Below are 16,481 nucleotides of genomic sequence, written 5' to 3' on the forward strand. Positions count from 1 at the left end.
GGATACAGCAAATCTGAATCGGGACTACACTAGTTACAGGAAAGGTATTATTTTTTTTTATATATACAGAAAAGTAGCTAAAACAGCAGTCAAAACAATTCAAATGCAGTGCAAGCTAGCACACGAGTATGTAGCAATGGTAGACCAAACAGTTTAAAAAATGCAGTTAAATTAAAAATGACTAAAAACAATGCAGAAGGAGTCTATTAGGTAGAATGAGGTAAAGAGATGGGACTGGGGGAGTGTCCCAGATCAAATCTACAGTGGGGGTGGGCAACTTCAAAAACCTCCAAATTTAAACAACAACAAAGGAATAGGGAGGGTGGGTATGGCAAAATCAACACCTTCAGCAGAGATCTGAAAAACTATACAGTGAAGCAAAAATAACAGTGCACATCTCTGAAGTCAGCCAGCAATGATATAAAATTAGTCAAACAACAATTACCAGTCCACAACTCTGAAGTGCCAGAAAAATATACACAGCTCTGTATATCTCCAGATAGTTTGAAGAGCACTCTTTCAGGACACAGGAAGGCTGCAGCAATGATAATGCAGCAGGTGTTTCACCCTTATCCCCTTGAAGGGGAGTCACAGAGGGATGCTCTGCTCCACACTTGGCCGCCTGGTCCCCTGTATGCATTTCCTCCTACCTCTCTCATACCAACATTTCTTCAGAAAGCATTGATGAGAAAAGCCATGGTAATCCTCATTATTCACTTTTGGCCCCAACAAGTTTGGTTTCCATTCCTCTGGTCTCATCTGGTTCACCTTCCCTGGGTGCTATGGTCTCTCTCACCCATCCAGATCCCCTCACCCAAACACTCTCACCCTCAAACTAACTGCATGGTTTCTTTAGTTCCAGTGACGGCTAGACAGTCCCTGCTATCATCCCAAGTTGTTCACATTTTATCCTCTTCGGAAAGACCGCCTACCAGAAAGATCTATAAATGCAAGTGGAAAAGATTTTCTATCTGGGCTTCAAAAAAGAACCTAGATCCTTTCTCAGCCATTTTTCCAGCCATTCTGGATTTCCTGGCATCTCTCTTTCATGATGGAGCCAGGTACTCCACCACTAAAGTGCAACTTGCAGCCATTTCCAGTTTTCATATTAGGGAAACTCATTCTTTCATCACATCCCTTAGGCTATCTAAAGTTTTTCTTAGGGGTACCTTCCTTTTATGACTTCCATTCAGAAATCTTGTCCTCCACCCCCCTCCCCCCAACTGGGGACATTAAAATTTTGTTACAGGCCGCCCTTTGATCGTGCAGCTAAAGTTGACTTAAAATGCTTGACATGGAAAACATTGTTTTTGGTAGCCATCACCTCTACTAGGAGAGTTTTGTAACTACACGCCCTCTCTAGTAAACCTCCTTATTTTGATTTCCACAAGGACAGAGTTAGCCTGAGAACTAATCCTTCCTTTCTTCTGAAGGTGGCTTCGGAGGCAATTATTAATCAGTCTTTCACCATTCCTGTTTTCTTTCCAAATCTCTCCAATAAACACGACTATATGTTACATCTGCTGTACATCAACAGTTACGTTTCTGTTTACATCGTAGTAAGAAGATTACAACAACTGATCAGCTAATTGCCTCCTTTTCATAGGTTCATAGGTATGTACTAAGCTAATGGCCCTGGAGCCTTTATAAACCTTGCCCAAAAAATTTTCCCTGGAACCATGCCACCTGATGTTAGTTCACAGTGCCACTGTCTAGTAGGGCAATTGGAGTGATCCCTGGGGTGAACTTTCTGTTACCCATCCACTTGTCGAGATTTTTCTTGAAGAGGGCCAGCGAGGTGGTCTGCTTGACATGAATGGGAAGCTTATTCCAGACTATGAGCAGTCTTTGAGAGAGGAACCTGTCCTGTCCCTCCTGCATGTTCTGCTGATTGTGGTAGTGAGGTTGTGATCTCTGGAGCATGTGGCACGGGGGGATTGGGATTTCTTTAGGTGTAGCATTTCAAGTAGGGCTGGGTCGGACATGGCTTTGTAAGTCAAGCAGAGGTCACCTCTGAGTAGACTATAACAAACTGAAAACAGCTGAGGTTTCTTGAGTCTGTCTATGTAGGACATGTGTTTAAGGCCTAGGATCCTTTTTGTGAGGTACTTTTATAGCCGTTCCAGCTGTTGTAGGTGTCTGGTCAGGTACAAATGGGGTTATATTCGATGATTGGTCTAATGAGGGATGAGTAGAGTGGGATGATGACCTCTTTCTTTCTGGAAGCGAACCCTTTGGTTATAAGATGTGCCACGTAGAAGGACTTTCTGACCACAGTGGCAAAGTGGTGGTCGAAAGTGAGGTGGCTGTCGACCTGGGTGCCCAGATCCCTTATGGCCCCTTCAGTGTTTAGTGGGCCCCCATCAACATGGTAATTTGTGGGAGCTGTTTTTTTCCAAAGGGAATGATAATGCATTTTTTGGCATTAAGCTTAAGGCCATGGTTCTGACACCAGTCATTGATCTCAGAGAGGCCCTTTTGTAGGATGTCTGCATCACTTGGGGAGTTGATAATGACTCCTAGCTTGCAGTCATAATTGAACTTGGTCAGCCAGAGTCTCTCTGTGTTGGCCTGGACTTCTGAGAAGTAGATGCCAAATAGGAGAGGGTCCAGGACCGAGCCCTGTGGGACTCCACTCATGACTGGTCGACAGTCTGACTTGGAAGCCACAACTTTCACTCTGTGGGTCCTGTCTGTGAGCCAATTTGCAACCCACCTAGTGATATAAGGATTGATGGCTAGTTTGGTGAGTTTATCAATGATACCTGAGTGGGGAATGGTATCAAAGGCCTTGGCCAGGTCGAGGTAGGCTGTATGCACTGCTTTACCCTCATCGACAGTGTTGGTGACTGCCTCGAAAAAGTCAACCAGGTTCAGCAGGCAGGATCTCCCTTTGACAAAGCCAAACTGTGTGGGGTGAAGAGTTTGGAGATTGCCTATATCTTTGTTAAGCAGGTCCATGATGATGCGCTCCATAGCTTTGCATACCAAACTCGTCAGTCAAATGGGGCAGTAGTTCCAAGGGTCTGTAGTTGCTCCCCCTTTCTGGCAAGGGATGACTGCAGCAGTGCACTATTCATTAGGGACAAAGCCTGAGGTAAGGCTGTGACTGAACAGGACACACAGGTGTTGTGCCAGTTCATTTTGTAGTTCATGTAGAACATAGCCAGGGATATTATCAGGTCCCATGGACTCAGTATTCTTGTCTTTGAACAATGCAGCTTTTACCTGTGCTGCAGAAATGGTTGGTACCAGGCTTTCTTCTGGTATTAGAGCCTTTGGCGGGGTAAGGTTAGCACTGAATTTGTCGGCCGGTATGTTGGCTATATCTGTTGGCGCAGTATAGAAGGTACTAATGTGCAATAACGCGGAGCACATCTGGGTATTGCCTTGGAGGTTGTTGATATAGCTATAGAAGGCTTTGTGGTTGTTTTTGGTGTCAGCTGCAATTCTGATTTCATAGTTGGCTTTACAGGATTTGATAAGGGATCTCAAGTTTTTGTTGAGTCTGTCAAGAGAGTTTTTCCAGTCTTGTGACTTTTTTTTTTCTGAAACAGTTTCTTCCTTCTGTTGTAGAGTTTTTGATGGCTGGGGACCACCAGATTGGCTTCCTTTTTTTGGAGGAGAATGTCTTTGTTCTATTTGGTATGGCAATATCTATGCATTTGTGTACATGCTTGTACAGTGCACTGGTGTATGACTGGGCAGTCATGCAGCTATTTTACATTGTAATGGGTGCACAGAAGTTAGCCACCTCTGTTTTTAGGAGCCCACAGTCAGCCCTGGAGAAGTTTTTCAGGGTGGTCACCTTAGTGGGCGGTGTAGGTGAGATGGAGATTTCCACGATGATCAGTTTGTGGTCGGATTTAACCAGGGAGGAGTTGACTATAGGTGTGGAGTAACGGTCTCCCATGTTGGTGATAACCAGGTCAAGGATGTTGCTTCCTCTAGTGGGGGTCAGAATGAGCTGGTCCAGGGCATTGGAAGTGATAAATTCCAGGAAGTGTTGGGCCTGTACATTTGTACTAGAATAGTTTTCCTGATGGAAGGGTATTTGAAGTCGCCCAGTATGAGATTAATGGGCTGGACCTTGATAGATTCCAGAGTACTTAGGAAGTTGTAGTGAGAGTCAAGGGACATGGTTGGGATTCTGTAGCACGCTTTGTCTTGTATCGCCATCTTACTTAGTGTTAATTGTACCTGAAGTATCTCAGATGCATTATACTGGGCTACCAGTCTAGAGGTGTGTGTATCCTTTATGAATATGGAGACACCGCCGCCTTTGGAGCATCCAGACGTATTCTAGGGCCGAAAGGTCCAGAGGTGCTTTCTGCCTCTTTAAACCAGGTCTCCATTACAGCACAAATCTCAACATTCTCCATTTTGAGGAGAGCTTCGAATGAGTACAAGGGTTGGGAGGGTGGCCTAATGGTTAAGGTGTCTTCCTTACAAACACAAGGTGCAGGGTTTGAGTCTCACAATGGATAATTGGCTAAGCTTAAATGGCTCACAAGGGCAGTTAGCTTAGTACTAATCTATGAACCTATGAACCTATGCTGAGATTTAGATTTCTAGCATTGAGCAGCATGACCCCTCACATTGCATTTGTTTGTAGCTGTTATGGTGGAATTTTGGTCTTTGGAACACTGCCTAAAAAAGCACTATAGGGGTGGCAAGAGCCTTAGCCTGTAGCCGGAATCCCAGGGATGACAGATGCTGACCGTCTCTGGCAAAGCATCAAGGTTTGTTGATCATGTTGTCCCAGGCAGACAGATATCGGATCCACTTAGAATGACACCAGAAACTTAGCCAAATGTTAAAGCCAATCATTGTCTGCTCATACTGCGGTATCATTCTGGGTGACTGTAAAATAATTCTCAGGGCTAGGGTCATACCTGCCTGGGCCACATAATCTGAGAGTTCCATCACGTCTCTTTTCATGTAGTCCAGGGAGGTACGTCTCAGTTCATTCACACCCACATGGACAATGATTGAGTCATATTTGTACTTGTTGTGGAGTGACCTGAATGCATGTGTTATGTGGCGGATCCTGGCACCTGATAGACAACTGACTGTCACCTTCTCCTTGCTCAACCTAGTGAGTGGGACATCAGTGTGCCTCACTATTGAATCTCCTATGATTAGTATATTGGGCAAAGTGTTCTACCTCAAGGGCTTAGATTGAGAGGCACACTGTGGTGGTGAGCTATGTGTTCTGAGGTTGGTGTTGTGTTGTGGTGGTCAAGTGTGTTTCTGTCTCAGAGACTCTGTTGTTTGGGTAGATTTTTATTGAGAGCCTCTGCAAAGGTGAGTGTATGGTTTATGTTTCTATGTGTGAGTTGTGATGGCTGTTTTTTTGGAGGGCTGTGTGTTCCATGTAGTGAGTTGTAAGTGTTGACCTCCTCCTCTTGACCAGCTAGTCTGGTGTTGGCTGGAGAGTGCACTGCTTCCAATTTAGTGATATAAGTGCATCTTTTACATGTATGAGTGTTGAGAGGTAAGAGGAGAATGTTGTCTGTGTACATAAGACAGTTGCTAGACTATCTCATAATGCCCAAGTGCACCAGGCTAGCAGAAGAAAGCACAGGAAATTGCCCTACAATCATACCAGGAGAGGTGGTCATAACTAATAAGTACTGGTGCTGTTACTGTGTAGGAGCAGGATCTGTGGCTACTTCTCCAGCTTTCTTCTCCAGAGTTTTACTGGGTGACATTTAATTTCTGCTGCTACCTGGACCAGATGTCAGTGATAGTGCACAGAGGCTGGTATGTTTTCCTGGAGATAGGTTATAGTAAAGATAGGCAAAATGAGAAGAGAATTTTCAAAAAGGAATCACCTGGCATGTTGCAGTTTTGTATGTCTTTTTTTTGGCTCCCTCACAGACTTTTAGTTCAATGGATCAATCGCACCCCTACTATGGGGTGAGATCTGGGCAGCAGGGTACCTTCTGACCTCTTACACTTGATGAATTTAAAATGCTGAGGGGTATAAGTCCACATGCTCACATCCCTTAATTTGGTACCTTAAACTTGGCTACATTCACCAAGCAGGCAGCAAAAGGATTATGATGGATTTGAAAGGGTGGTCCCTTTATGCCCCATTACCTGGAAAAGGTGAACATGTTGCTATGAAAGGAGAATATTTAAAAAATGGCAGAATGGGTGTGAAGGTCACCTGAGATCACCAGAAGTCTGCTTAATGAGAAGCAAAGCCTGATTTACCTGTAAGCCATGTAACTGCCTGCTGTAGCACATAACACTTTTCCATGTTTGAATTTAATCTTTAAATGGCTGCTAAAGAATGTTCTACAATGCTACATGAACTACATAACAACACTTTATTACAGACCATCAAGGAGCTGTAGTATGACAGTGATGACATTTAATTTATTGTCTTATGATTTAATATTACTACTAGCACTTATTATATATTTACTTGTTTAAAAATTTAACAGCAATTTTCACCTCCAGCAAATTTTTACTTTCCATAATAATTATTTTTGAGGGGGTAGGTTACCATACATCTGAACCTCTTACATCAGGAAATCTGGACAAGGCCATCAACAATGGGGGGGGGGGCAAAGCCCCAAAAAGTGGGACAATTTTTAAATATTGCTCTTACAAACTTAAAAAGTTGATAGAAAAAGAGGTTTTGCATGAATTTTCTGAAGGGCATGAAGTATGAAATTTAAATGTCTGCCATTATATTTTTACTTCAGTCCTCAATGATTTGCTAATGGTTTGCCAGAAAACCACAATTTTATAAGAAACAGACCAAGAATATATGGCACAAATGTAGACATTCTGCGAAATTCTGACAGTTTCGAGGTATGGGGGGGCTACTGTCCCCTTAACCCCTTAAAATTCAGGAGTCAGTCCCACATTTGAAACCAGTATTTATGGAAAGTACAGTCTGCAGATATTGGTAATCAGGGATATGTTTACACTGGAAAATACCAAGTGCATGCGCATATGCTTGTAGCCACAGCATTCTTAACCATCAGCAAATTTTATCATTTTCCCTTCTGTCTACTATACTCAAAGAATTAAATGCACCCAGCTAATGAACCTGGAAAGATTTTTTGTTCCTCTCTGTACATTTATTACTTGATTTCTTGAGTCACTTCTTGTGCTGATATGTCACTGACAGTAATCAGATCTTAACCAAAGAGATGTAACAACCACCAATGTCAAGAGTGCATTTACTACTGTTGATGTTGATGCAGAGGACCTTGTGGTTCAGAATATAGCCTATGGCAACAAATTGCCAGCTGAGTGGAATAAAAAGCTTGAGTTGTTTGTTGTGGATTGGGAGGACTAAGGTTAATGTTGTTACTTTCACTAAGAAGAAAAAGTCGTGATGCGGTTAACAAGTAATTGAAATATGTCTTCCAGGAGGCAGGCAGATGAACACAGCCACATGTAACTCTGACATTATTACGTCTCTTCCAACTCACATCATGAAAATCATAAAAGATACCCGCTGCTAAGAGGAATATGATCTTCACATCAAATCACTGCTCTATACCATTAAATGTGGCCTTGTTATCCATTAGGATGCATGCAAACTTGCTTATCCTGGTGGCAATCTACTAATAAATGTTAGGAAGGTTAACTAACATATTGGGTGATGATGTCTGCGCATGAGGTAAATGAAATAGGACAAATCTGTCAAAGATTATAAAACATATTAAAATGGTCAGAAAAAAATAATACTCTCCAATGCACAGCACCCACCTCTTTTCCTATATACAACTGGTTTAGGTTGATAGCTTCATAGATTAGTACTAGGCTAACTGCCCTTGTAAGCCATTTTAAGCCTAGCCAATTACCTCATGTGAGAATCAAACCCCACACCTGGTGTTTGTAAGGTAAACACCTTAACCATTATGCCAACCTCCCTTACTTGTACTTTCCCTATTTGTGGAACTGGTTTACTTGTACTTTCACTGTTCTTGGAACTCCCACTCATCTGTGCTAGGAAACTGTAATATTGTTTGTCTTTATCTGAACTTATGAGATAATACTGGAGGATACTGAGTGCTATGTTTATGTTTGCATTGTTACATATGTCTGTATTTGGAGCTTTTGTCCACCGGGCCTCCTCTGAAAATGGGTTCTGTTGATCCAGTTGGACTATACTGGTAAATAAATGTCAAATAAATAAAAATAAATAATATCCTAATACTAGGAGAAATATTTAAATTATTTGTTAACCACATCACAACTGTTTCTTCTTACTGAAAATAATTTTGCAAAAGTCACATGGTATGCAAACAGGAGCTGAGGGATTCAAACCCAGGTCTACTGTAGATAATTCATGATCAATCAGTGAAACCACTCTTCACTTTTAGCCTGGTAAACAATACAATACGGACGAACCTGGGTAGACTATCTTACAGACAGTCAATAATAAATGCGATGTTAGACAGTCAACAATCAGCCACATACAGTATTTGACGTACATCTGCCTACAAGTGATGATGTACCAGGCTGTTTGAAACAACTCATTGAGGTTGCTGAAACATGCCTCTTCCCCAGTATGTCATTTTCATTACTGCACTGCTAACATGAAGATGGTGTGCTCATGTGGAAATTATGTTTCATTCAATAAACAGTAACCATTAGACATCAACTGTTAGAGACTGTGATATCCTATACAGCAGGCCTTCCAACATCAGCTAAAACAACCTCATAATTACACAAAGGGAAAATTAAAAAAAAAATAAAATAAAAACTTCAGATATAAAAGGTAATGGCTGACTGCTTTTAAAAACTAATATTAGTTTTAGGCGTAAACTAGCTCTTTAATTATATCTGGGAGCCCCGACACAATTAAGCACGGCACGCTCTGTACAATAAGAACGGCCCAGTATTACTAAAATGACACAAGTAGTACTTACTGACTACAGCGTAGGGTGAGGGTTGATAAATGCCCAGGTTTAGAGTGGCATGAGGGACTACAAAACTAAAAATAATTCAAAGCTTTCTGAAATAAAATTGTTGATGAGCAGTACATAAAAACATTCTGCAATAGCCAAGGAATAGTTAGCATAATATTACTAAGAGCTACTACAGAGAAAAATAACTATAATCACAATAAAAAAAATCCATAAATAGGTTAGTAATAAAGTGCTAAGAAGGGTACAGATATACTGTCTTATAGACAAAGGCAGCAGGCAAAATGCCGACGCAGAACACTGGAACACATTTTGAGCCTTACAAACGAAAGTTTTGATCAGCTACAGTCACTCAGCTTCTTTGGACAAGAAATGAGGTTACTAGGTTATTAGCCCTGAGGCCCTTATAAGCCTAGCCAAGAGTTTAGTCCATGTTTAGACAAATCAGCACCCGATGCCCCTGTCCAGCAGGGACATGGGTAGAATCTCAGGGTTATATTTTCCGTTTCCCATCCAGTTATCCAAATCAGAGACAAAAGCAAAAATAAGTAAGGGACAAAGGCAGAAAATCAGGGGTGATTTTTATATATTACTCTAATTCACTTAGAAAGTTAATAGAACAACAGATTGTTGCATCGACATATATTTTCTGAAGAATACAGAATGTGAAATGTTAATGTCTAGCATTATTGACTGAATGTAATCCTCAAGTGATTTATCAGAATATCAGAACATTTTATGAAGGAGAGGGCAAAACTATTAGGCAAAATCAGGGAAAAACACAAGAACAGCAGTAAATATGCCAAGAATGGAGTTACCTTATTAGAAAGTATTTGGATGTACTATGAAGCTAACAATAATATAATGAAAGGACTATACATACTCTAGTGAGTGTTAAGACAAGTTCTGTCCATATCATCCTGCTGAATGCAAGACATACCCTACAGCACTGTTTTAAATGCTAGAATGCATAACTCATTTCTGAAGCACATTACAAATAACTCTGAAATTGTACTTATTAACTTTTTTCTCTTCACGCTTACAAATAAAAAGGCCTATAGCTCTGAAGGCCTTAAAATGCAAATGAAATAAATACTTGGGTCTCATTTCTTTGCTGTGTTTTTCCATTTCCATGAATAAAAATTTAACTGTTTGTAAATATTCACTTAATTTAAGGCACCTTTTATGCTGTAAATGCCATAAATTTTAAGGTAAATCAGAGAAGTTTTGACTTGCCAACTTTACCCATCCCCCCAAAGGACCAATCACAATACCGGACGAATGCTAGGCACCCAGCATTACTGCAGCACAGGTTAAAGCTGCATTGTCCAAGGCCAAGAATACAGATTCCATGGAACCTGATAATATCCCTGGCTGTGTTCTACATGAACTACAAAGCGAACTGGGACCACATCTGTGTGCCTTGTTCAGTCACAGCCTCACCTCAGGCTTTCTCCCTATCAAATGGCACACTGCTACAGTCATCCGTCTCCATGAAGGGGGAGCAACTACAGACCCTGGGAATTATCACCCCCATTAGCCTGATGAATCTGATATGTAAAGCTATGGAGCGCATCATCATGGACCTGATTAACAAAGATATAGTAAATCTCCAAACTCTAGACCCCACGCAACTTGATTTGTAAAAGGGAGATCATGCTTGCTCAACCTGGTTGACTTCTCTGAGTCAATCAACAGGGCTGTGGGTGAAGGTAAGGGGGTGCATACAGCCTAGCTTGATCTGGTCAAGGCCTTTGATACCATTCCTCACTCAGGAATTATTGATAAATTCATCAAACTTAGGCATCAACCCCTATATCACTAGGTGGGTTGCAAATTGACTCACACATAGAACACACAGTGTGAAAGTAGTAGACTCCAAGTCAGACTGCTGACCAGCACGAGTGGAGTCCCACAGGGATTGGTCCTGGGTCCTCTCCTGTTCGGCATCTACTTCTCAGAAGTCCAGGCCAACACAAAGGGAGTCTGGCTGACCAAGTTCTCAGATGACTGCAAGCTGGGAGCCATTATTAACTCCCCAAGTGATGCAGACATCCTACAGAAAGGCCTCACTGAGACCAATGACTGTTGTCAAAACCATGGCCTTAAGTTTAATGCCAAAAATGTGTCGTCATCCCCTTTGGTAAAAACTCATTTCTCACTAATTACCACATTGATGGGAGCCCACTGAACACTGAAGGTGTTATAAGAGATCGGGGGATGAAGGTTGACAGCAATCTCTCCTTCGACCACCACATTGCTACTGTGGTCAGAAAGTCCTTCTATGTGGCACATCTCATTACCAAGGGTTTTGCATTCAGGAAGAAAGAGGTCATCGTCTCTCTCTTTTCTTCCCACATTACACCAATCATTGAGTATAATGCCCCATTTGGCATGTACCTCACTAGACACCTGCAACAGCTGCAGAGGCCACAGAAGTATCTCACAAAGAGGATCCTAGGCATTAAATACACTCCAGCTATTCTCTGTCTCATATTGCCTACTTAGAGTTGATCTCTGCTTGACTTACAAAGCCATGTCTGACCCAGCTCTGTTAGAAATGCTACATCTAAAGAAATCCCAATCCCTCTGCACCACACGCTCCAGAGACCTCAACCTCATTACCACAATCAACAGAACATGCTGGGGAGACAGGTTTCTCACCCAGAGACTGCCCATGCTCTGGAATAGACTTCCCATACATGTTAATCAGAGCACCTCACTGGCCCTCTTCAAGAGAAATCTTGATGAGTGGATGGAAAATAGAAAGTTCACCCCGAGGATCACTCCAGTGGCTCTACTTGATAGAGGCACTGGGAACTAACGTCAAGCGGCATGATGCCAGGGCACTTCTATGGGCTAGGCTTGTAAAGGCTGCAGGGCCATTAGCCTAGTACACACTTATGAGCCTATGTGAATATATGAATTTTTAACACTGTACCGAACAATACCAGCATGAAAACTATACTTTGTCTCAGCCAGAGATGACACCCCAGAAGGCATGGCCCAGAGACCATTAACCTCTGCTAGATGCAAAGAGTTTGAACAGTTCATAGTGGATTTTGTCTTGGATTATACACTCCTTTTTGCTGTAACAGTCCCACTGAGCTTGCTGGTTGTCTTAGCACTAATTGTTTCTAGTCTTTTCTTGGTACGTGCTTTTCCTCACTATGAAGAAATTGTAAATCCAGTTTTATCTATTAAACTGATTGTGGGTTGGACCCAGCCCTGGCTTGGCTAGTTAAATCTTGCCTTGAGTCCTTAGCTTCTTTTCCTTTCTGGACTGTATTGACTTCTGTTGGTGGGAGGGGAGTCCATCTAGCTTCAAAAAGACTTTAATTACCATACGCTCAAAAAGCCCACTTTAGGTTCTAGGAACATTGAAAATCCGCAGCATGCCTAATTCTACCAAAATGGAGAATCTGCAGCTTGCCTATAGACTCCCATTTTGTGGGATTGTTGCTGAGAAAATACAACAAGCTACAGCTGTATTCTTAGTTCTCAAATCAAAACCTTTTGGATCCTTTTCATTCTGTTTCTTAACTGGGACAAAGACCAAAGGCTGACTTTATTATTGTAGTTGCTGATTTCTTCATGGGGAGACATGAAAAGTTATTTTATCTCTTGGCCTTACTTGACCTCTTAGCAGTTTCTGATAACATAGCACATGGGATGCTTTTGGAGCATATTGAGATCTACTGTGCTTTATTTAACATTACTTGAGTGATTTGCCACTGATCTCTCAGATCTCAGGGTGATCTGAGAACAACGAAATCATCAAGTTTGCAGATGATACCACTGTCGTAGGTCCTGTCAGAAATGGTAAGGAAACAGCCTGCAGAGATGAAGTGGAACATCTGATAGGCTGGTGACAGCAACAATCTGGCCTTAAATGTAAGCAATACCAAATAATTAATAATGGACTTCAGGAGGACACAGGAGATGCATTAACCTCTGGAAATTAAGGGTGTGGCAGTGGAAAGAGTCAAAAACACCAAGTTCTTGCGGGTGCACATCTCAGATAACCTATCCTGGCTGACTCATATTAGACACACAATGAAGAAGGCACAACAATGTCTGCACTTCTTATGGAAACTGAGGAAGGCAAACCTGTCTCAGTCCTTCCTCAAAGCCTTTTACAGGGGGACCATCGAGAGCATTCTCTCAAATAACTCATAGTTTGGTATGGTAACTGCAAAACATCTGACAGCAAGGCTCTTCTGAGGGTAGTGAGGATAGCTGAAAAAGTCATTTGTTCCTCGCTCCCATGCGTGGATGATCTGCATGAGACTTGGTGCGTGGGAAGGGCTAGGAAGATAATCAAAGATCCCACTCACCCTGCCCACGTAATGTAGTTCTGCAGGCAGTATAGCAGCTTACACTGCAAAACATCTAGACTGAACAGAAGCGTCTTCCCTCTATCCATAAGGCTGCTGAACTTGAATGCCAGGCATGGCAGTGAATAATTAGATCAATGAGCCACTTGCTATGAAGTATCAGCTATAGTAATCACTCTGGAAAATTGCTTCATTAACTGGTCCACTTAACCTGATCTCTTATGCTATTACTTCCTGCATGTGCAACAGTCAGGAGTGAGTCACCACTTTGTACATGTGCAATATGAACATCAGAATATATCATACTACAACTGATAAAGTGCAATATTCTAAGCAATCACAATGTGAAGTCATAGTCTTGTAATACCTACTAGTATAATACTGTCTAATGTCTTCCTGTCTAGTTGTGGTAATTTATTGTCTTGTTAATATTTTAATTATTACTGTATGTGCCTTAGGCTTACTTGTCATTCAGACTATGTGTTCATGTTATGTCTTGCACAGGGACGAAAGTAACGTAATTTCGTTCAGCTTGCCCTGCTGTGTATATCTGATCGACAATAAAGTTTACTTTAGCTTTGATCTCTGGAGTTAATTCTTCAGAGGGATACTGTATGGAGGCTGGAAAGACAGGGTTTCATTCTGGCTCCCATTTTTTCACTGTGTATTGTTAGATATATATTTAGGGATTTATAAATGCATGTACACCTGTTTGCTAGTTAGCATGTATGTGCTGCCTTTAAAGCTGGTCAAGACAGGAAGGAGAAAAGGAATTAACAGATCATTGCTTCTCAACAATATGCCCCGATGTCTGATTTTTACCACTGTAAAAGATAGTGTGGATTTCATCTTCAGTCTGAAGAAAAACAATCAAATTAAGATCACTCCAAGAAAGACTGACATGGTGCATAGCACTGTTCACTCTTCACAGATCCCTTTCCTAAACCCTCATTATCATTGAAAATAATCAGTTGAGTTTACATTAAGTTGAAAGATCTAGTTATCATTTTCAATGGTGTACTAACATCAAAGGACCAGGTGACAGCAGTCTTCACTGTTTCAGTGTATTTGTAGGTCAGCAGGGACAGACTCTCAGCTTGAAATGTACCTAGGAAAAAGCCTGCCACTACAAAACCCTTGGTCGTAAGATCTCACTCCAATACAGTTGTCTAACAGCCTTTCAAACATATAGATTGAAGATGATTGTCTAATTTTTAAAGGTAGGTTTTCCATCAATCTCCTTCTGAACAAAAAGCTACTGACCACTAATACACTTCAATATGGGGAATTAACACCAGGGGGTTGTTCCTTGTAAAGTGTTCAAGAGAGATGAATGTGACGCATATCAAAGCAGCTAACTGGTCATCTATAGCTGCTGGATGAGAAACCAAATTTTTATAACCTTTCTGAGCAGTTTATACTCCTAAGGCCAGCAATTCTAGTAAAATTCCTCTGCATACTTTCTAATGCTTTACTTTGTCCTAACTTGTACAAACATCCTGAGCCACAGTATTCTATTACAGGTCTAATGCAGAGCTTCTGCAGTGGAAGCAACACTTCCTTAGAGCTACCACTAGTTGTCCTAAATATCACTAAGGATGCCAAAGCATCTTCTAACTATAGTTGAGATAGTGCAGTTATTTAAATGTGCTGCTAATATTACTCCCAGGTTTCTCGCTTTTTCTTTTGTTAGGAAAATCTTATTATTCTCAGTGCAGGGATACTCTCTATTTCTATTAGCAAAATGTAAAAACTGTACACTTACTAGCAGTAAACGTAAGTCAATGCAGTTCAGACCACTGAAATACAAGTCCGTCTACAGCAAGAGTTTGATCTTCTACATTCCGCAGGACAGTAGATATTTTAGAGTTGTCAGGAAACTTTCTCAATCAAACAACAAACTATGTGGCACACCTCATCACTAAGGGCTTTTTATCCAGAAAAAAAGGAGGTCATTGTCCCACTGTACTCATCCCTCATTAGACCCATTACAGAACACAACGCCCCATTTGGTATGTACCTCTCAAGACATCTGCAACAACTGGAAAGGCAGCAGAAATACCTCATTAAAAGAATCACAGGCCTAAAGCAAGTGCCCTACGTTGTAGATGGATCTGCAAGATATCGCCAACCTGCTAGCTGACAGATTTGGTGCAAACGTCACCCTCTATCCCCACCTACCACATCCCAAAGCATACCTGACACCAGCCCTCTGCCTAGTATCTCTAGAGAAAAGGTCATCTCTGCAATTGCCAAGGCCAATAACATGGCCCCAGTGGAACCAGATAATATCCCAAGTTGTTTACTAAACAATCTAAAACAAGACCTAGTGGACCCACTTGGTATTCTCTTCAATCATAGCTTGAGAACTGGCTATGTTCCTGTAGAATGGAGAACAATAGTAGTAATCCCCCTGCACAAAGCAGAGACATCAACTGATCCTGGGAACTACAGACCCATAAGTCTAACCAGCCTCATCTGCAAGGCCATGGAAAGAGTTATCATGGACCTTATCAACAAGGACATAGGTGACCTCCACATACTGGACCCAACCCATTTTGGCTTTGTTGAGGGTAGGCCATGCCTATTAAACTGGGTAGACTTCTTTGAGAATGTCGCCAAAGCCATGGATGAAGGTAAGATTGTGCACACAACCTGTCTTGATCTTGCCAAGGCTTTTGACACAATTCCCCACTCTGGTATCATTAAGAAATTCTCCCAGATAGGGAATAACCCATACGTTCCTAGATGGGTTGTCAACTGACTCACAGACAGAACACACACTGTCAAAATTGGTGACTCCACCTCCATCAGTAGCTCCATCACTAGTGGAGTACCACAGATGTCTGTGCTGGACACCTTACAGTTTGTCATCAAACAAACAAATGGTTGGTGCCAAAGCCATGGTCTAAAATAAAGGCAAAAATGCATTATTATTCCCTTTGGCAAAACAAAATTACAATATTGACAGCACCCCCCCCCCCCGAGTTCCAAACTAGTGGTGCAAGACTTGGGAACACAGTTTGATAAAACAAAAGCGAAGCACTAGGAGCAAAAACGAAACCGCAATAACTCAGAACCCGTTTAATAAGCGCTTTCGGAAAGCTTAGTATCTTTCCTTCTTCAGACAAAAACCATCTTTAAAAACAGCTCTTTATATAAACTTTTACAAACATCATGTGATCCACTTAATCACGTATACAGATTTAAAACAACACAACACTTTTAAATGAAAATCAACACT

This window comes from Protopterus annectens, chromosome 2.part1, assembly GCF_019279795.1.
Source record: "Protopterus annectens isolate FY-2018-M chromosome 2.part1, PAN1.0, whole genome shotgun sequence".
NCBI classification, from domain to species: Eukaryota; Metazoa; Chordata; order Ceratodontiformes; family Protopteridae; genus Protopterus; species Protopterus annectens.